Below are 23,490 nucleotides of genomic sequence, written 5' to 3' on the forward strand. Positions count from 1 at the left end.
GCTTTGCACGCTCGGGGAAAGCGGTGTGGGGTTGCTAATAAGACGTTGCCTGCGCTCCAAACGCACTGTACTGTGCACGGAATGCACAGTCCGGGCATGCTCATGCGATCACCGTTCCTTTAACTCGCACCGTGTGCATTCGCGTAAAGCCCGAACAGATGTTCCCTTGCGGGGTCCAGCTCTCTGGAGCGGACTCGTGTTTATTCATGACCAATCCAAAGCATCAATCAGGTCCGCACAGCTGTCTGCCATTCCCTCATTACCACCGGGTAACTCATAGAGAACAGCAGCCGGCGTTAGAGGGTGAATGAAAAGCAAGGCATGGATTTCCTGCCTGCGATAAGGACGGCGGGATGGATGTCTGTTTATTAACTGCGCTTAACCCGAAGGCCCGGCACTGCTATAGCCGATGACGAGAGTGGGATGAAAACTCGTTTTAAATTTCTATCTTTTTTTATGCCCGCCGATTTCGAACTTCAACTGCAAATCTTACACAACTGCAGTTTCGAAAAACTCCCATTGCCTTTTACTACCATGCGAACAGCACACTGCGTTATTAAACATGTTTCATTTTTTAAATTGGGCAGAGCGCATTGTAGTTGTGCAGGGAAAACAAATGGTGCTTTGCTCTGGGGATGCGACTTGCAGCATGTATATATATTTTTTTGTTGTTGTGTGGTAATGTCTCTTACGTGTCCCAGATTAACCTAAAGTGCAATTTTCAAATCCAATGTGATGATGATTGCGTGGACACACAGAACTTCAGCCCAAGCGTGCTCCTTTTCTGCCTCTACTCATTTCACTAATTGCCATTAGCATACTTTCGCCTTTCCGCCAGACTGACAGTATTAAAAACGTAACGTGGTGTAAATCGGCTGCATGAGGAATGGATATTTTTAAACGTGCAACAGGTGTGTGCAATGGCCAGCCTCCCTCGCCAGCGGGAGTGGGGGTTTAGATTCTATTAATAGACACAGAGGCGAGTAGTATGCATGAAATCATCTTTACTTCAACCGGCAGCTAAGATTAACATGTTTAGTCATTCTGAAACAAGAAACATATTTTTTTAAAAATGTTATTTTATTTGATTTAATTTTAATACAATTTTTATAAAGCCAAACTTGTCTACGCATCCATTTACAATATGTCCAATGTCCTGGTGCCACGCAGCTCTGAGTGATCATAGTCCATAGTCGTGATCAAGTGCCACTTCCGACCTTTTTGGTCTCTTGTACAAGGCCAATTTGTTTGAAGAATAGTACCACTGCCCAGGTTGATTGTTCACCGCTCATCAGTCGTATCCACCACTGCTCTTCATGTACTGTGCTTGTTTTTCCCAGAAATGTCATTAAGTGGGTTTCCCAAGCCCCTTGGGTTCCACTACATACCAGCAGCAGGTGTCGGATGGAGTCAACCTGTTTGGAGTTGCAGAACTAGCATTCATTCAAGGGTGATTCTCCTCTGATGGCCAAAATCTCGCTAGTCCTTAGTAGGTTCATTCTGATTCTCAAGGAAGTGCGACCCAGTTGCCTGTCTGGAACTTTTTTTTAAGTAGCCTCTCACCTCGTTGATTTTCATTAGCTGGAAAAATGCATTGTTGGTTAGTTTGTAAGACGCTGCTATTTCTTGCATTCTTATCCAGTCGAGTTCCATCTTATTTTTCACCACCTTCACTGGTTTTCGTATAAGTGTTTCCCTCATCAGCGCTAGCCGTTCGAGGAGGTTTGAACAGCTTTCAGCCCAAGTTGTCAGTATTTTATTATTACTACTGGACAGTTTGTTGTTTAAGATCTCAAAGATTTTTGCTGTGGGTTTCATGATCATTTTCCTGAAGAGCATCATGGTATCCCTTATCATGATCACCTTCAAGGAAATTAGGCATAATAGGTCCGTGCTGATTGTGGAAGCCCAAGCACTTTCCTCCAAAATACTCCTTCGAGTCTATCCCAAAGCTGGCTCGGGATTTGGGGCATATCTTTGGTTCCATAGGTTATGCATGGGACCACCTTGGCCTTCAAGAAGGACAGCACTGGATCAGAGAGTATCTTCCAAACTTCCTGTCTACCACCTTTGCCTGAAACGCCACTGATTTTATTTTGGCTGTTCGGGACTCCTGCATTGGAAATTCAATGATGCTGTTGCTTAACGGGAGTCCTAAATATTTGAAGCTCTTCACGTTTTCTATTTTGTCATCCTCCACGTACCATTTTCCTTTATAAGATGTCCTGATTGTTATTTCAAATGCCATAATCTTGGTTTTGTTTTTGTTAAGTTCAAGGTTATTCTTCTCCAGGTATTCTAGCAAGCTGTTCAGTTGTCTTTGCAGGCCCACTGCTGTTTGGTCTAACAAAATGATGTCAATCTCCATCTCCATTCAATTGGACTCTCATTGAGGTGTCTTCGTACAATGCCCTGATAGGCGTCATTATTTTGTCTGGGCATCCTCGCGTGTACATTTGTCCCAAAATCGGTCTCGGTTCACTCAGTCAAAGGCTTGTACGAGATCTACAAACGCCATGAAGATTCTGGGGCTGCCTTGTTCAACTTTGGCCTTGAGGGAACATAATAAAAGGATATTCGTTGTAGTGCCGATGTTTCTGACAAAGCCTGTTTGGAAGTGGTCTATAAAGTTTACTTCTTTCAACCAGCACTGCAGGCCTTCCAAAGCGCATGAACCAAAAACCTTTCCAATGACATCAAGGAACACAATTGGGCGATAGTGCCTCAGGTCTTCTTTGGCTCCTTTTTTAAAGATTGGGACCACGTTTGCCGTCTTCCACGTTGGAGGGACAATGCTGTTTGAGTTGCATTTCTGGAAGATCTGCCCGATAAAAGGAGTGCAAATATCAACGTTGGTCTTGAGGTCGATATTGGTAATTCCATCAGGGCCTGGAGCCCTAGAGTTTTTTTTAGTGTTTTGATTTTCGATTTGTTGGACTCCGTGTCACATGGAATTTCCCACACTGTAGCTCTTTTCTGTGAAGTGATGAAAGTTGAGCCTTCAGGGCATATGTACAGCTTCTCAAAGCAATCCACCCACTGCTCTTCACTCACATTATTCTGTAAGTCGTTGTTGGTCTTTGAGGACGTTGAATTAATTAGTGACCAAAAGTCTTTACTGCTCTTAGTACTAATCGTACGCAACATCAGTTCAGCATCTAGCTAAATCAGTCTTGAACGATGATGTCTCACTCAGTTTTTGTACTGTCGTTGTGTTTGATGTAAGCTGTTTTTCAAGGCAGTTGAGTTTGAATTTTTCGCCGTGCATTGGAGTTTCCTCAAGTTCGCTCTCTGAAAAACCAACTCCCTATGATAACAATGTTTATGCAGTTTGTAACTAAACGCCCCTTGTGGCTCCACTGCACGATGTACTTCTAGTAATGACACATAACCCACAGTTGTGAGATCTCTTGCTTTTCCTGTGGACTCCTTGTGGTTGTCTTTGTAAGCCCTTGTAATATCACGTATGCTTTGGACCGTTAGTTTTAAGCGGTTCCCTCTAGAGCCTGCTTCTAACCCTTTTGTCATAGGCTTTTGCACAGGTCCTTGTGGGTACCATGTAGTGACCAGTATGTTGTGGTTGCTGTTTTTCGTTTCTTCCACTTTGAACGTTTTTTTCAGACTTGGGTGATCCCTACAAACGTGTGGTCGATGGTCCCTTTTTGACCGTCTCTTTGCCACATAGGTATCGCCTTGTTCTTCTTCATTCTCAGCCAATGGAGATTGTGTAAATCCCATTTCTCCATAATGTTTTCCCATCTGTTTCCTCTCTCCCAGGCGGCCATTGTGCTGGGATTCGTTGGTTTCTCACTATCCATGCAAATGCAGTTTAAATCACAATTTATTATAATGTAATTTGTTTGATGTATCTCATGCTCTTCTTCCAGCAGGTTTTCAAAGCCATTTAGATATTGTTCTGTTTTTCCAATACGTGTTAATGATCAGGATGTTCTGCTGGATATCCTTTTCCTTCATTCCTCTATCAATGTGCTACCTGATTCGTGTGGCATGGATGAAGGGTGACAGGTGAATTTCTGTTTGGAGTTCTAAGCCGCTTCCCAATCTTATTGCTGTTAGGAGACCAGCCCTCGGCTGCCCTACACTTCCCTTCTGTGCAGGAGTAAAGGTCAGTACGTAGCCATCTAGGTACGGTTTTGACACCAACCACATCTCCTGTAAACACAGGATATCAAATTTTCCCAGGTTTACATCTGATCATTCCGTCAAGTGGGTAAACCCTCAGGTTTTCCATGAGCCCATGATCAGGTGATTTTGCCCCTGCATCTGGCTCAATGGGGGGTCTCCTGCCCTTTGGTTGCTAGAACTGTCTTGAGTTTGTTAGGGCTTTGGAAACCCGAGTCCACTTCTGCTGTGTAGCCTGTCTTCCTCCCTCTCTGCCACTCTCCAAGACCTCACTTGTGTTTCTTCTTGGGGTTTGGTCTATTGTGATCATTATTTTTTCCCCTGGCCCTTTGGGCCATCTTTCCAATTTACTTGGTGATTTCTCCTCAGGCTCCCTGTTATTTGCCCGATATGGAGAATGCCCCCTTAACTCCTTCCTTTGGGCCTTTTGTCTACCCTGCTGCGGATGATCTTGATTTTATGCTTTAGGGGAGTTATTTCTATCCTGACCGTAGTTATCATCTGTTCTTGCATGCTTCTTTTGTCCATGCCCAGTTGTCTCTTTAGGCGTTTGGCACACCCTGTTAGGGCTTCTTTGCTTGGCCTGTCCCCGCATCATACTGCCCTCCTTCAGTTCCTTCAGATCATAATCTAAAATATGAAGATTGTACGACTCCTTGTTCAAGGTGTTACTCATAATTACAGATGCTATGTGTAAGTAAGCACAATCAGCATGTCCTTTCTCACAAGGTTTGATTATTTTTAATTCATGTGAGGTCAGTTGACGTATGTTTGGAACCTTGTCAAAAATACAAAGCGTTATGTTCCTACTTAGCATGAATCCATCTTTTTTTTCCTTTATCCTCTCCAATCTGAAGAAACACTTACTCTTGATATGTTTATTCTCTGCTCTCCCGGGCCTTTCCCCACTTCTATCCTGCCTTTCTCGGCGCTTCCATTCTTTCTATTCTTCGCTGTCTATGATTTGGAGAGATTGCAAGCTTTCTCTTGTCCTCTGATATCGTCCGTGTGGTCCTGAATCCTTGGGGAGATAGCCCTTTTTTGCTTCTATCTGAGGTAGATTTACACTTATTAATCTTCTTTAGTATTTTTCTAGTGTGGGGCTCCTGAGTCTTCTGTTTTTCTTCCATGGTTCTGAACGATTCCTCCCCATTCTCTGTTCCTCTCCCTTTCTTTGAATTTACCTCTTCAGATCTTGTTACACCCTCCGTTGTTTTTATATTTATTTTGCATTTTTAAAACGCTCACACAGCCCGCGGGCATCGAGGCGCTGTTACAGGAATTGTTCATTTTTTTTAGTTGCGTAATTGTTTTTTTTTGTCTTAGTTATGTATTTATAACGCGCTTAAACACCCAGAGGTTTCTAAGCACGGACCCGGGGATCGAACCTGTGTTGCTTCGTGTCGTCTTGCTTCCAAGGCGTGCACATTGCCGCTAAGCTATCCTCCCGGCGTTGTTGCCCTAGCCTTAGGCATCGGTAGATCAGAGTCGGTATCTTCAACCGTGTATGTACTTAGAATAATTAAGGCCTCCTAAGTGCTGACTTCCTCGTCCTCTTTTGTTTCTTATGAGAATTTCCGCTTCCTCGTCACTGTATTATTTTGTGATGTTTCCTTGGTGTTGTTAATCTGCCTCATCTTTCGCTTGGCCACCGCAATGCGTCTTGGCTGTTCTGGGGAGTTCGATGTTTGAAGGCCCACAACCTCTGCAACCGTTTTGTCTGAGCAATGCCCTGGTTTTAGGGCTGGTTTATCCGTGGCCTTAGGTCTTTGGGAAAAAAGCTACCAAGCTCTTTCTGTTTTGTGCTTTCCCGACGCAACACTGGGTGTACTCAAGGTTATCTCCAAGTGGTCCAAATTGATACAGCCATTGTCTGGCGCACTCGCAGGCTTTTCATAGTTCTTTGACACGCTGCTTTTTGAAGCATGGTTATCCCTTTTCTCCTTTACTGATATCACTCCATCCACATCGCACACAATGTCCCGTGCTCCCTTGTGTTCTCTTTTCTCGCTTCCCTAATCATTAGCTGCTTTTCTAAGTATGACAATTTTGTATGCATTAGTGCAAGAATTATTCATTGATCTCTCACTGATTCATTCAGGGCTTCGCATCATTTTTTGTATAATTTGCTAAAGGGAGCAAGAGCTATCATCACAGTTGACATTATTGCCATTAGGTCTGGTTACTTTTGTGGTGTTTCCCTTAATCCCCCTTGTAATGTCTCCCGTGACATTGAGCCATCACTACCACCCTCCATTTTATACAGAGGCAATTCTGGTGGCCAAAGATGGTTGCTGACATAAGAATTCTGCGCAGCGTGCAATCAGAATAAACATGATAACAGAAAACCTGCAGGTCTCCTACATCAACCCGCACTACCAACACGACCTTGGGAAATCATTGCCACAGATTTTACTGTGGAATTACCCCCGTCCAGAGGATGTACAACCATAATAGTTACCATCGATCTGTTTACCCATATGGCTCACTTCACACCCTTGTTCAAACTACCATGCTCATTTGAATTGGCTGGGATATTCCTAAAACACATATTTAGACTTCATGGACTGCCTTCCAAGATCATCTCTGATAAAGGACTCCAGTACATATTCCAGTTCTGGAAACAACTCTGCCAAATATTAGGCATCCAGCATGCATTATCTTCGGGATATCATCCACAGACTAAACGGGCAACTGAGCGAGTCAATCAGACCCTAGAACAATATCTCTGCTGTTTCACAACCAAGGTCCAGGATGACTGTCGCTTTTGATTCTTGTGGCTGAATTCACTTACAACAATAATGATCATTCAGCTGTCAAGACAAGTCCATTCTTTTGCAGTCAGGGATTTCATCCTTCAGTTCTACCTTCTGTCCTACCACATCCTACCCCGGTCCCTGCAGTTGATTCCTGGATTGAAACACTGGTAAATGTACACAGAGACGCTAAAGAACGACTAGAAAAGGATAGAAGTCAAATGATATGCAGATACCAAGCAGAGACCAAGCCCTTCATATGCAGTCGGGGATAAGGTTTGGCTATCCTCAAAACTCTTCCTCGACATCTGCGGCCAAATAAACTGGCTCCCAAGTATTATGGACCCTTCTCCATTAAAGAAATCATTAATCCAATGGCCTTCCGGCTCCAGCTTCCAGAATCCTTGAAAAGGATTCATCCGGTTTTCCACAATTCCTTATTGAAACCATATGTACAGTCCACCAGAACTACTCCTAGACCTAACCCTGTAATCATCAATGACCAGCTTGAATTCAAAGTCTCCAGGATATGTGCTTCCAGATACAGACGGGGTCAGCTTCAATATTTGGTAGAATGGAAAGGAAACCCCCCCAGCGAGCGCACGTGGGAACCTGTCTCATGAATGCCCTCCCGTCTAATACAACAATTTCATCGAATCCACCCAGGCAAACCCAGTGGTGCCGGCTTTAGGAGGAGGCATACTGTCATGAACCACCAAATTTGCCCTTTTTGAACTTCATGGTCCATGATGCACCGCAGCATGAATTCAGTGATCCTTCCAACATAGCCGATGGGCCTGAAACACTCTAGCCTTTGCGCGCAATGCTCGACTTCCTAGAAAACAGACACGTCCCAGTTGCTCTGTGTTTCTCAACGCAACTGCTTAGAGTTGCTAGACGTGTGTTTCGAGTCCGCTTTCCGCGCTTACTCCAGTTCCTTACCTTTCCTCTTTTCTTTCCTTGGTTCCTGGAATCCCGTCCGATTCTCTCCTTACCCGCTAGCCTGTATCCTCTTTCCGAATTCGTCTTGTGCTCGGTCCTGCGGGGTCCCGGACTCTCTCTGAGCGTGGGACTCTTACCTTCTTCCTGGATTCACGACTACATTTCCTGGATACTGAACGCCATCCGGCTAAGGACAGCCGGCTACCTCACGCTGGAACCCAAAGACTTGTGCTCCGGCCTGTACAAGTCTCGGACAGTAAGAAAAAAGGAAGTCGCACCCAAGAAGGTCACAAGCAAGGAAAAACAGGTGGGTGAGAAGGAGAGAAACTTGTGACAGAGGAGGAAAGCCAGACTATTCTACACTTGCACCACCATTTTGGATGAGGAGGTGTATGGAACTTAGAGTCTATGAGAAACCTTTGTGATAGTGCACTTTTCAAGGAAAGCTTTGCACCTCAATGAAAGAATTTGCATGAGGTTTTTGAGTTAGAAGCAATACATATAATTGTTGTTTGCTGTGTCAGCTGTAAAAAATGCATTTTCTAAGTCTCCAGCATCTCCAAAAATGGTCCATGCCCTTCCCAAGTGGAAAGTCTTGCTGCACAGGAATTATCTGAAAGATAGGACTTGGTGGAAGAAGAAAAAGTAGGGCAAAAGACATAGCACAACCATAACATCATTTGGGCAGCTGAACAATATAGGAATCTTCAATGTTTTCCTTGCATAGATAGCAAAGGCTAAATTGAGCTGCACCTGTGCGGGCTCACCTGCGCTCCTGGAAGCAAGGACTCTGTACCCAGCCTTTCTACATGCCTGGCTACCCCAGGGCAACTACAAAGGTAGGAACCTTCCTTGGCCGCACTCAGGAAACTTGGGGCAGTGATTCTGTCCCTATCCCCACCCCTTACCCAGAGCCACCAAGTAAGATTGAGAGAAGGACTCTGCTCTTCCCTTGCTCTCTGGCTGGTCTATGCTGCCAGCTCAAAAGAAAGACACTGCCCTTGCCTCTGATGGCAAGGCCTTTTATGGGAAACATATAAGTGAACATTACCCTGGTTTTCTATGCTGACCTGACCTGCCCAAGGCACGAAAAGAGGCAATGTCTTTCACCCCATTTCCAATCGATATTGGCCATGAACTTCCAGCCTTATCTAAAGAAACCAACTGGACAAAATGAACCTTCTTAGAATGTGAGATTGCCTTCTTGGTGAAATGCAGGCAGCGTGGATTGGGCAAAAGTGAAGAATTGGGCAACGGAGAATGTATCCTGATCATCTGCCGATAAACCGGTCCTCATCAAAAGGTTAAAAACAGCGCCCTAATGCAAAACAGGAGATATAGAGATTTTATGCAAATGTTACAATGATGCTGACCAATGAGGAGCTTTTATGCCTACTAGTTATGCCTCCTAATACTTCAATAGGAACTGTGAAAAATGTTGTGCTAATTAACAAAGCCTCTTTAAAGGGGATTCTCCCGTTGAAAAAATAACAAGTTGTAAATCAAACCGTTTGTTTCTATGAGAAACGTTTCAGATAGAGTTTCAACAAAAAGGTGACTGCCCGGCATCTAACATTTATAATTAATATTCACAATTTCTTTACTCCAATATATGTGAAGAGTGTGTTATACTGAAAGCCCCGTGCAAAATACATCTAATGAGTTTCATTCATTTTAAACATTTCAAGTCAATATAATAAAATATCATTTCATTCTGTATAACAAAATTCATAAATATACAGAAGATTTAAAACATCATCAAGCAACTCATCATAACAATAGATATATATATATTCAATGACAAAACTTTGTTAAAGGGACTTTATGGTTACAAGTAAAAGCAAAAACCTCAGAAATTCACCAGTTATGATAAGCTAAGCAACCACAACTTTTTTTAAAAATTATTTATGTGTCCATTTTACAAAAAAGCAAAGAACATTCAACAGTAAATAGTAAAACAATATAGTTACATGCGATTAACAGAACACATAGTTACAAACAAAGAACTAGTACACATTTAGAAATTCATCCCAAATTTTAGTATACAGGTTAAGCTTCCATTGTTTCTTATAAATTATTCTCTCCATGTTAGCAAGACAAGTAATTTCCTCAATCCAATCCACAACCGTCGGAGCAATCCGAGATTTCCAGCTCCTTAATATCATTTTTTTACACATACAAGGCCCCCTGAACAGAATTCTTTCTGAGAGACTGAGAGATCTTCCAGTAACTCATCAGAACCTAATACCATCGTTTTGAAATCCAGAGAAATATCCTGATTTAAAATCCGTAGGCAAATGCTACACACATCTTGCCAATATCCGCAGACATGTGTACTGTCCCAGATCATATGTTCCAAACTCCCCACTCCATTACCACAGTTCCAGCTGTCATCAGATTCCACCAAACCTCTCTTCATCAATCTTTCCGAACTGCAGTACACTCTGTTATTAAATATTATATGAATATTAAGTTGTCTTGAACGTTCTTCCAAGTTAATTGAGCAAAGTTTAACATAAATCACACAGTCCAATCTCCTGCCCCAATCTACTCTCAGTTCTGTATTCTCTCTATAATTGGACACAATTCGATTATATATCCTGCTCGCTATGGATCCACAACCTGTTTCATTCTCCTTTAGAAAGAGGTCCACAATAGTACCACCCTGCATATCCACCTCCCTTATACATCTTTTCAATTTTCTGAAGTCACCATTGGAATAACCACTTATGTTATATTTAGCACATAACTCTTCTTCATAAATTCATGTACCATCCTTATTAATATCACTTATCCAATTTATTCCACTGAGAGACCACTCCAGCCAAAATAAAGGTTTACGCCTCTGAGTTATTGGGAAGTCTTCAAAGCCTTTGAGCCCAACATTTCATGTATATTTTGCCAAGTCTCCCTCAAGAACACAGTCAATGGAACTTTCCTACATTGCCTTTTTGCGGCCGTGAGGATTTCCCTAGTGGGAAGGGGGCCTAATAGATTCACCTCTGCCACAACCCACCTATCTGGCCACTCTTTCAAGAAGGGGACTATAAAGTGACTAGAAAAGGCCAAGTGATAAGCTCTAAAATTCGGTACACCAAGTCCCCCTTTCTCCATAGTAGTTGAAACTTCCATAACTGAAGTCTTGGCGGTTTATCATCCCAAAGAAATGATTGTAGCAAGCCATCAATTTTTTTTCCAATAAAACTGACTTATCTTCATGGGTAGCATGCCCAATATGTAGTTAACTTTTGGAACCGCATTCATTTTTAGAGCGCTCACTTTGCCCCAAAGCGACAAACGCAACAAAAACCACCTATGAAGACTCATTTTTCAATCTCTACACACATCCGCCATGTTCTCTTCCACCATATCCTCTATCACAGGTGTTAGCCAAACTCCCAAATATCTTAACCTTTTGTCACACCATTGGAAGCCCCAGTCAGTCACCAAACGTCTATCACAACATTGTGCAATAGGTAAAACCTCAGACTTGGACCAATTGATTTGGTATCCAGCAACATCATGAAATTTGTCCCATAGACTCAATATGATAGGCAATGACATAGCCAAATCCTTCAATACCACCAGTAAAGCGTCCGCATATAACCAGATCTTTTGTTCAACAACCTGAAAGTTTATCCCTTTTATCCCAGCATCACACCTGAAAGCAATCGCCAGTGGCTCAATGGCTAAAACAAATAACAGTGGCGATAGTGGGCACCCCTGTCTTGTACCTTTCTGTAACTCAAAAGAAGCCGATAATTGTCCATTAGATTTGACATTGGCCGTTGGACATGTTTGTAACAGGGCAATCCATGAAATAAATTCTTCACCTAAGTTCATAGTACGCAAGACCGAAAATAGATACTGCCAGTTAACCTGGTCAAATGCTTTTTCAGCGTCCAGAGAGAACACCATAATGTCTTCCTTTGAATCCCGGGCCTGCGGCATCAACATCAATAGGTTTCTAATATTGCTAGAAGTTCTACGATGTTGAACAAAGCCAGATTGGTCTATGTGCACTAGCTTCGTAAGTAACCTTTCAATATGAATGGCCAATATTTTCACTAATATTTTGTTGTCTGTGTTTATCAAACTTATCGGGTGATAACTAGATATCTAACTACCTTCTTTATCCTTCTTTAAGAAAACCAATATAGTGGCATGATTCGTAGAATTTGGCAGCAGACCGACTTCTTTAGACTCAGTAAACATATAGCTCAAAAGTAACAAAGCCGACTCTGGTAGAATTTTATAAGATTCTGCCCGCAATCCATCTGGTCCGGGAGTTTTGCCTGAATTCATCTTACCAATCGCAAACCTAATCTCATCAGTAGTCACCACCTTATCAAGAAGCAATTTTTCCAATTCTGTAACTCTCGGAATTTCTATACCTTCCAGAAAAGTTTCCCCTAAACCACTGATACCAGACTCATTTTGATACAACGCCATATAGTATTCTTTGAAAGCCTTATTAATCTCACTAGGGTCCAACGTTATGAGACCATCCTCCCCCTTAATAGAGGTTCTTGCCCCTTCTGATTGTTGTTGCCGAAGTCTATGTACAAGCCAAAGGTCGCATTACTCCCCCCGTTCAAAATACAAGCATTTTAATCTGTATAAGTCCTTCTCAGCCTTTACCGCCAAAATATCATCCAATTCTCTCTTTAACTTTTTAAGTTTCAATCACTTATCAGCATCATTAGGACCATTTACCAAATCTCTTGTAACCTCTTTGATGCGTTCTTCCAAATTCAATCTCACTTTCTCCAAATTCTTCCTTTTACTACTAGACAATCTAATAAAGGACCTCTCATAGTACATTTGAAGACCTCCCAAATTACTCAGCCCATCATTTCTGTTCTCTTTCACAAAATGATCCGCCTCCGATCTAATTTTCTCCACCAATTTCTCATCCTGCAAAATAGAGGTATTCATTCTGCAACAGAATGATCTGCAAATATCAAATCCAAGTTTTAAGTCTAAAAACACTGGTGCATGGTCTGTTACTGCAATACTGCCAATTCAACAATTCGCCAGATTCACTGTCATCAAGCCAGCAGTAAGGAACATATCAATATGGGAGTGCGTATTGTGGGAGCCAGAAAAAAAATGTGAATTCTCTCAAATCTGGATTCTGCAATCTCTAACAATCCTTCAAGTCAAACTCAGCAACAAGTGACTGAAATGAACACAAAGTAGGATCCCGCCTATGACTTTTTCGCGACCCATTACGATCCATGATTGGATCTAGAGCCAGATTGAAATTGCCCCGCAGAACAATACTAGGGGAATCAAAATCTTGCAAAGTTTGAGTGACTTTACCAAAAAGAGAGCCATCATCGACTGAGGGAGCATAGATGTTACAAAGGACTGCCTTAACTCCTTGAATGTCCACCTGAAGTGCAATGATCCTACCCTCATCATCTGAACAAATTCTTAGTATCCTAATTGGAGCATTTTTCCTCACCAAAACGGCAACCCCTCTGCTTTTGGTGGTAAAGCACGAGGCATAGAAATCACTCACCCAACGCCTCCGCAATTTATTGATCTCTTCTTTCAACAAGTGTGTTTCCTGCAGGAAAAACACATCACTATGCATATCATTCAAATAATTGAAAAAACTTTTGCTGTTTAACCGGGTTATTAATACCATTCACGTTCAAAGAGGAAACAGACAATAGAGCTCCATTGTCTGAGGTCATCGTAAAAACTTGTATAATAAATTGAAAAAAGCAACCATAACTCGCGCCACCACCGTGCACTGCTAAGAATAACACAGAGGACATCAAAGATGAAATCACAAATGTCATTGATGACATCACTGATGACATCACATATGTGGGCCACTTGTTTTTGGTTATTGACATATCTAGGCCCGGTGGTTTTGTTCACTAACAGTCAGAATATAAATATTCAAAATATGCTGTATATCTAGACATTAACCTTGTCGTATGTTCTAAAAGTGCTTTCCTTAGGATTTGCTCTCAGCTCATGGTGCACATACATGGGGCAATGCGCCGCCCTCTAACAAACAATTTATTTGTATACATGAAGATAAACTTTAATGTTATTAACATTTTCTGGTGATGCTGTTTCTTTCTTCCTTTCTTTAATTCCCCTTTATGTGCCTCTGATTTGTGTGCATTGTGGATCTTCATATGTATTGTTTGTACTAGCACAAGTGTGTAGTAAATCTTGATGGCTAATTCATGGAATGATTGTGTGCCGAAATGTGTGGCGCAAGCGTGAAAAAGCCAGCACACGCGTGAAATTCACACACAAGTGATTCATGGAAGGCCCTGCGCATAGCTTTTCTGGGAGCTGTGCCAAATCCACACTTACCTCACACGTCACTGCGACTTTCCAAACGCTGTGCGCAACACACACAGCCAAAGCGCACAACTTCTAGCACACACACCTTAAATGGGGGTGGAACACGTGGAATGGGGAACAACGCATGAAAATGTGGGCGGAATGGGGGAATTACCGCTGGGAAATCCACGCAACGCCCACACGCTCGCAAACAACGTGTATTCATGGAATCGAATAGGGAAAACCTGTGCACGCCAAAAGACACGCACAAGCGTAACTACGCTCCCCACACGAAAACAGACAGAAGCGCCCCCGTGCAGTATAAAAGTGCGTGCAAACAACAAACAAGCATATACAGCTACGATGAATGTCCCATTTCTCTCAGCAGTGATCGTGGGGCACCACTGGAGGAGGAGAATAGACAGGCACCACATTTTTTTGCCCAGGACCAGCCTTTTTTAGGATGCCTGATGACCAGGTCTATGACAGGTATAGGTTTCCACCTCATATCTTCCTAGACCTGGTCACTGAGTGGGAGGATGACCTCACATCACCCACCTTGTACTCCCAAGCACTGAGCCCCTTGGAAAAGGTGCTCAATGTCCTGCATTTTTTGGCCACTGGGTCATTTCAGTGGACAACTGCCATAGTGGGGGGTGTCTCACAGCCCACGCAGCCAGGCTGCCTACACCAGGTGTTAGCAATCATGGCTACACGTCCCTCAGTCTGCAGGCACATATACATGCCCAGAACACCTGCAGAAAGGCAGGCTCTGGTCCAGGACTTTTACCGGGTGGCACACTTCCCCAGAGTGCTTGGTGCCATTGATTGCACCCAAGAGGCCCTACGTCCACCTAGGGCCACTGAGCACATATATCGCAACCGCAAGCACTGGCATTCCATCAATGTGCAGGTTGTATGCGATGCCAAGGGAATCATCACCTCTGTCTATGCATACTATCCCGGGTTCACCCATGACAGTTTCATATACAGAATGTCAGCCCTACACCGGGACCTGGAAGCTGGGAGGCATGGCAACACATGGCTCATTGGTGAGTACAAATGCCTGAGCACATGCATGCATGTCACACAAAGACAAATAAACAAACCCAACTAATGACAACCATTATCTCCTCCCCAGGGGACAGTGCCTACCCTCTGAACACCCACATGATGACGCCAATAAGGAACCCCACCACACCACCGCAGGTAAGATAGAACGCAGCCCATATTGCAACCCGGGGCATAGTGGAGCGCACATTCGGAGTGCTCAAGTCATGTTTCCGCTCCCTTGACCGCTCTGGTGGGCAGCTACTATATGCGCCCCCCCTGTAGTGTACAAGATCATTCCCCAACCACAAGAATGGCCACTGCATATGGGAGTGGAAAGGGCATGTGGCGAGGCAGCCTTACCCATCTTGTGGCTACATGTTTCACCTAAACTCCCCCTTGTGGAGTGCACACAGGCCTGGCACATTCCAGGTGACAATCAATGATGACAAAGGGACAGTCAACTGTCACAACCTAAACACCCTGAGAATGTGTCCTTAGAATTGCAGCATTGTGTGCATCCCTAGCCACTGAAACAAACACAATCCCATGTGACCAAAAGGTGCACATGCAATCCACAAATTGCCACCCCCCATACAAAATAGCATATCTAAATGCTGGTATGTCACCTAAACCTCCATCAACCCCAGGTCACCCACCCCACACACCATGGCATGGCATGCAATGTGAAAACCTCAATAAAAATATCAACACACATCACACAGCTGTCACAAAGCGCACTGTTCCAAATGGAAACAGGGCACAGACAATCCCCATCAGACACACAGTCTGAAGAAAAGAGTGATCAAAAACATCCAACCTATACTAAAAGTACGTTAATGCATGCCACCAAAGGCCTGAACACCAAAACCATGAACCTTTGGTGGCATGCATTTCAGGGAATCCCAAAAAATAAAAGAAAATGCGAGGGCTGCAGGGTTGTCCCCCGCAACACCCCACTTACTACACCACACAGTACAGTGAGTGGTGTCAGTGGCCTGGAAACCCCTGCAGCTGCATACAAAAATGAAATAAATGAGCCAGCGGCGCCAGTCCACGATCACTAAAGTCAATGTGAACATGTGCAGCAGGGACACAGCATGTCTCAGAAGGCAAGTAGTGAATGGGTGGGTGGATGTTGGGGTGTGGTGGGGGTGGGCTTGGGGGTGTGTAGTGTGTGTTGTGGGGTGGTGTTTGTAGGGTGATTGAAAGCATGTTAGCATGGGAAATGCATGAACACACAGTGTAGCATACATTTACCGTGTTAACCACTCTGTTGCGGACACATCTGCAATGGAAACATATTGCTGATCCTGTGACACATCATAAGCAAAGCCAACACAGGACTATCAATTTACCAGCATAACACATCATGAGCACAGGACCCAACAGTCACAATGTCAGACAGTGAGTTAAGACCATAGCACACGTCCCTCAATGTGACATTGCCACCATACATCCCCCTACCATCATGAGAGTGGCCTCGACAGCTAAAGTGGGCATGGGACTGCATACAGCATGAAGTGCATCAACAATGTATACAGACAACGCAATACATGAATTAGCAGAATGAAATCATGCACAGTCAACAATATACTCACCAAAATGCAGTCCAACCATGCACTGGAGAAACCATCATGAATCCCCACTAGGGGTGTATACACAGGTTAGACTTCAGACTGGCCACAAATATGATGGAAGTCCATTGCCTCTCTGTAAGTTACTGTCACACGGTACCATCCTTGCGAGCCAATGGAAAGGGGAAGCAGGAGTGGCATATGTGTCCGGACCCCAAGCCACAAACACAAACACATGACAAGCCTGTATGGGCCCAGCCGGAACACACAGTGGATGCCGTCGGATGCCACATAGCATCACACTGCAACATAAATGCACAATAGACAGCAAGCATGCGGGGCTGGTGAGCCTGGTTCTGGATAAATATGGCACGAAGGTCCCCATGCACCACCTCACGTATAACATAGAGTTCTGCCAGGGAGGACTCACGTGCCAGACGGACCTCCTCCCGGCTTGCACGGAGCTCAGCTGAGAGTGTGCATTCAAGCTGCACCATCCTGTGGTCTGCCCTTTCATCCTGGGCCATGATAAGAGCACCCAGAGTACTACGGAGGGAGGAGTGATCTTCCCTCAGGGCTTCCCTGTTGGCCTGTCCCTCAGCAGCAATAGCTGAGCACAGAGCCACCAGTTCAGCCCGGCGGGCCCTGTTGGACGCCGCCATGCCCATCCTGAGTGAGGGGCACATGGACTGTGTTGCCTGTTGCTGTAGCTCCACCTGCCTTTCTGGGGGGAGAATGGAATCAGCCGCACGTTCCATGCCTTGAGCCAACACCTCAGTTGCTCCCTGCTGTTGCTGTGCAATGGCATACATGGATTTCTCCCACCCAGTGTTCCCCGGTGGCGCACGGCCACCGCGTTGCTGGGCACCATCCCTGTGGGACCCAAGGAGACGTGGACCTTGCTGTGCTGGCAGAGCCTGCAGCTGCAGTACAGCATTCCTCTGTCGATCTGCTGCACCAGGAACAGGAGCAACTGGTGTGGAGTGTGACTCTGCACCCGTAACCACCATAGGCCGACATACCAACACTGACTGGCCCCTTGAGGGCTCTACCCTCACTGCAGGTGTGGCAGACAGAACAGAATCCATAGCAGAATCACCCACCGTCGATGGCATGGATTCATGAGCATCCGACTCAACATCAGAATCAGAGAGATCCTCAGAGCCATACCCAGAGGCAGGCCCGGACAGGATGGCCTGGAGCACCAAGGGATGTTCGCTGCCTACCACCCTACCACCACCACTGGTGCTGGGATAGTGACCTGAACCCTCCATCCTGTCTATAATCTCCTCCTCCACTGCTTCTGGTGCATCATCACCTGTAAATAAATTAAAATAAACATTAGTACATATGTCAGCAGCATATACCACACACATACACAATACAATATTGAGGGCCAACACCTGAAGCAGCCATGTCACACGCGACACAAACTCTGGCATGCATGCAGTGGCAATGAAATTGAAGGGGATCCTGAAAGCAGACATGGATGTGTGTCAAAAGCAAAACCCACACATGTACTGCATGTTGCATATAAACTGCATCACACATATCCTTCTGGCAGGCATGAATCTCTGCCAAAATGTACAGATGTGAACTAAGAGATAGCAGGTAGCATAGCCATGGCACAATTTACAAATAGCCACAGTAGTATGTCAAATAGAAGTGCCCATGACACATGAAAAATGCATGTCAACATGCACTACAAGAACATTAATATCAATAAAAGCACACGTGTCACAGAATGCAACAAAGCAAGTGCCTTGAAATACAGTGAAGGGAGGCAAATGGATACATACATGACAGGCCACTTTGACAACACAACAGTGAATAGGCATGTCGAAGTGTGAAACATGGCTCAGAGGTGCGTGGGTGCAGTGCATCACATGTGTAAGTCCTCAACCATCAACAGAACCTGAAATGTAGTGATGTCAATCTTGTGGCACTGCAAGGGCAAGTGCAGTCATCATGTGCAAAGTGTTTGCACTGGGTTGTAGGGAGGCACTGCACCCCCCCAGGGAATGGCATGGAGCCAGTGCATGGCTCTGAATGTAGCGGACAGTGTATGCATGTGTCAATATCATCATCTGAGACAACTGAGACTACAGTAGATGAGAGGGAGACAGAAAGCTGGACACATGAGGAACCACCACAAGAACATATATGCAGGCATAAGACACAACACCAGTCGCCTGGAAGCAGGGTGGCTGTAACAGAGGGAGGCCTGTGCCCGACAAAGACAGGGGCACCATAAACACATGCATGATGATGAAGTGACCCTGAGTGAGCATGACATGGATGAGCCAATACCATGAGACGGATAAAATACTGGAGATGTGGTACAATGAGTAGCCTGCCACAGACCCATAGGGGCTTGAAGGAATGCAATGGTCCATGAATGATCACTCATGTGTACTCCGAGCCTGTGCCATCTGCATGGTCCAAGTGAGACACCCTGCATCAAGGACAAAGGATGTACCCCACAGCACAGGTATGGCAGGGTTGCACAGGGAAGTGTGTATGTACACAGGAAAGGGGAACAGCCCATAGCAGTAGTCCAACATGGAAATCGCCAGTACCTTGGTGACAGTGAACTGCAGGGTGGTGGAGAGGCAAGGATGCATGCCCGTGAGGAAGAGCAGCTTGCAGGGTGACCTCACATAGCTGTCAGTCATGTGACGACATAGGCTGAGTGTTGGGTGGAACTACACCACAGGCTTTATGCAAACATGTCGGTGAGCCTGTACATGGACAGGAGAGGCTGCTGAGTGACTTGCATGTAAGTAGGGTGCATGTGTGGTGATGAGGACTCCACCGTGTTCAGCACGCTAGCCAGTCATAATGTCGAATGCAAAAAGTCAAATCCAAAAATGTCGGAAAAAAAATGTCAAAAAAAAAATTTGAATGTGTTTTTTTTTATTTGTATGTTTTTTTGGCTTTAGCTAGTAAAAATAAATGGGGACTGGAGGGGGGAACCCCCATTAAAAACATTTCTTTAAAAAAACACATTCGAAATTTTTCTTTTTCGACATTTTTGCATTCAACTTTTTTGAATTCGACTTTTTCACTATAAACCGTGCAGCACATATCCTGCATGCAGACTGCACGATGACAAGCACACATCAGTAAAGCATTACATGTGTCACACATGTCACTCATTAATACATAGCCTGAACTGGCACTCAATCACAACACATCACACAAGCAAAAACACACATGGGCTGGACACACACGCATCAAGACTCACCAGACGTTGCGTCATAATCCTACATCCCTCCCATTCCCTGGATAAGTCCCTGATCGATGAACTCTGCAGCGATTTTCTCGTGTGGATTGAGTTCATCCTCCTCTGGTGGAGGCCCACTGCCAGTCACCAGAGTCAGGGAGTAATTAGAGGCCCGCTTTTGTTTTGTACAGCGTCAGAGGTCAGTGCAACGCTTGTAGCATTCCTGAGCTGTGCGCCTCTCATATCCCTTTGCATTCACACCATCCGCAATGAACTGCCATTGGACCTGATGCTGGGCAGGCGTAGAAAGGCAACCTGCGCCCACCATTGTGTGCCGACACGTAGTCCACAAGGAAGTCCAGCTCCTCTTTATTGAAGGGCTTCTTCATTGCCATGCCGGAGGCCGATGCCGTGTCTGAGGTCCCAGCCTCATGCGCAGAAGCACACTTCCTCCTCTTGGCTGGTTCTGCGGACCCAGAGGGGAAAATGCCACTCTGGTCAGTTGGGGCAGTGGCGATGGTGGACTGGCCAATGGTAGTTGGAATTGGCAAGAGGACGGAAGGCCTGGATTTTGTGATTGGCTGCTAGGTGCTGTTGCCAGTACCCAGCAGCATAACTGCCTCAATGCCAAAGGTTATGACCAACATGGTCCTGGCAGGAAGACTCAGTGCTGGGGTGGTGTTGGCTGCATCTGCCCATGCAGCTCCCACCACCTGGCTGCTTGGGGCAGCAGATGTCAAAACTGCCCCAGGAACATGTGCCTTGGTCACAGTTACCTTGGACACATGTGGCTTGGCCTTCATGCCCTGACAATCTTCCTGGGAGTCCTGTGGCAAGGCAGCCTGTGCTGGCTGACCCCCAGCGCATGTGCGTGTAGACAACTCCCCCGCCAAAACAAGAAGTATGAACTTTAAGCGCTGTGAAGTAATCGCGTGTGAACCCACAAGAAGAAGAAACACACGCAGTCAGTCTCCATGAAAAGCACATACAGCGAACTGCTGGCCCACGCTCACCTTTAACCCGTGCAGAGGTAAACGCCCACGCACGTAACGTCACTCACGTGCTTATGCGCTAAAGGCCTTTACTCGGATTTCACGCAATCTCACGCTGGCGTGCTGGATTTGCATGTGCGGATTCACTATGCATCAAGCTAGCCACGCGAACACACACGGAAGACCACACTCCTGCCCAGAAGGCCATTTACCTGCCCCCCAGAGCCCAGTGGAGCCTCCTACGAGCCAACTGCTGATGCCTGCCTGCTGCCAACGTGCCCTGCTATTTGATGCATGTATATCTGCCATTGCCAGGGGTCCAGTTGCTGTGACCACCCCTGCTGGAACAGAAAACTCCCGACTGGTGTTCCATTACTCCACAGCCCAGCCCCAGGACCCAGTTGCCCACCCACACCTGCCTCGGGGGTTTCCATGTCTGACACAACACCATCTGGCACCAGTGGCAACCCCGCGGCAGAGAGGCAGAGGGCTGCCAGCTTCAGTGTAAATGAAGTTGGCATCCTGGTGGAGCAAGTCCTGGGGCATTATGATGCCCTCTTCACACCATCGCACACTGACAAGGAAGTATGGAGGAGGATCTGGGAGGACATTTGTGCGTGCCATCAATGCGGAGGGGGTGGTACCCTGCGACTTGAAACATGCCCTGAAGCGCTGGGAGGACTACAAGTCCAGGACCGTCAAGAAGGCCCAGCGCCTCTTGGACGCAGAGGAGGCAGTGGGGTGCCGGGGCCAGTTTACCATCCAGCAGATGAGGGTCCTGGAGCGCATTCGCCCCTAGTGCTTCACCACCAGGTCCTCGAGATGCAGACCCATCTGGAGTCGAGCGGTAAGTGCCCATGCATTCTCATACAACACAGTGCATGTTGCTGTGTGGGAGGAGTTTGCAAATTGGCTGTATGTGTGATACGGGCCATGTCTGGATGTGTGTGTGCAGGGACATGATGGTGCTGCATGGGAGTCCAGTCAGGCATGTTCCACATGGATGGTTTAGGTGTTGCAATGCATAATGCGCAGCAGCATGTGAGAATGCACACATGTTTGCATGCCTGTGTCTGTACTTGGCCATGTTTGGGGTGTGAGACATGGATGCTGCTGTTAACGTCACGGTCCTGCATGGTGTACATGTGCGTGTGTCTGAGTAGTGTGTGTGCGACTGGGAAATGCCATGGATGCATGACACATGTCCATGACGATGTGTGAATTCACTGATGCTGCCTGCTTCTCCATGAATTCACTGTGTCAGGAGGTAGACATGGCCATATGCATGACTGTCCAGTGGTGTGTGTGCATGTGATCAGCATGTCCCATGATGCATGTGAGGTTCAGCCCCCCATCGGATGTTCCAACGATGCAAATGTCTGTTGCATGTGGCATTCCTGTTTCTGCATGTGTGTTGCTTGCACTGACCGATGTGTTGTGGAGGGTTATGATGGAAGTGCCGTTTGACAGTGTCACTCATGTGCAATTGCTTTGTGTCTAGGAAGCTATTGTTCAGTACCCTGATGCTTGTGTTCAATCTCTCCCTGTCTACAGCGGCGACTGAGGAAGAGGGCGGAGATGGCGCTGTGGAGCAGAGCGGTGGGGATGCCTCCACCAGGTAGGGACGCATGGCCCAGTCACCCTCCCAGGACATGTCATCTTCTGATAGCAAGGGGACTGGTGCCGCGTCCAAGGACGGGGCTGACGAGAGGATGCCCAAGAGGCGGAGGTTGGAAGTGGGCTCCTCGGCAGTGGTAGGGGCAGGTGAGCCCACACAGGGGATGTCCACAGCAGAACACGGTGCAAAGGCATCCAGGTTGGTGGTGGGTGAGGAGGAGGCCGCATCAGAGCCACACATGGGGCCTGGTGGGGGTGGTTCCACTGGTGCAAGTGTGTAGTCCAGGAGCAGGGTCAGGAGGCAGCACAGGTCGCTGCGGAGGTTCCTGTCCCTGATAGTGAGTCTGCATCATCATACATCACCATGCACCAGCAGGGATGCCCCGTCCCAGGCCCGTCCGCAGGTAGAGGGGAGGCACACGTCAACTGGCACTCCTCTACCTGCGGACATGGTGATCCATAAAAGGGTTGAGCCCATCCAAATCGGTGTTGAGTTCCACACACGTGACATTCGTGATGATGTGCGTTCTTCCTGGGGGGACTATGCACGCCATCACAAACAGATGTGTGCCAACGTGAGCCGGCTAGGAGGGCTCAAGGTCGGGGATTTCCTCCATGTGCATGGCGCTCTTGCGACCCTCTCCTCCTCTTTACTCACTATGCGCCAGTCGTCCTCAATGCCGTGTTGCAGCCCACATTCCAGCAGGGCCCCATGTGGACCTGCTCAAGCCACCACGGCCATGCTGGTGGAGATCCCATCCCTGCCACAGTCGGGAGTCGGAGGTCCAGCAGAGGTGGTCACCCCAGCAACTGGACCTCAGCCAGTGGAGGATGTGCAGGCACCATCAATTAGGGCACATGCACCACGATCC

The sequence above is a fragment of the Ambystoma mexicanum genome, chromosome 5q (genome assembly GCF_040938575.1).
Source record: "Ambystoma mexicanum isolate Mex_15411 chromosome 5q, UKY_AmexF1_1, whole genome shotgun sequence".
In the NCBI taxonomy this organism is placed as follows: Eukaryota; Metazoa; Chordata; class Amphibia; order Caudata; family Ambystomatidae; genus Ambystoma; species Ambystoma mexicanum.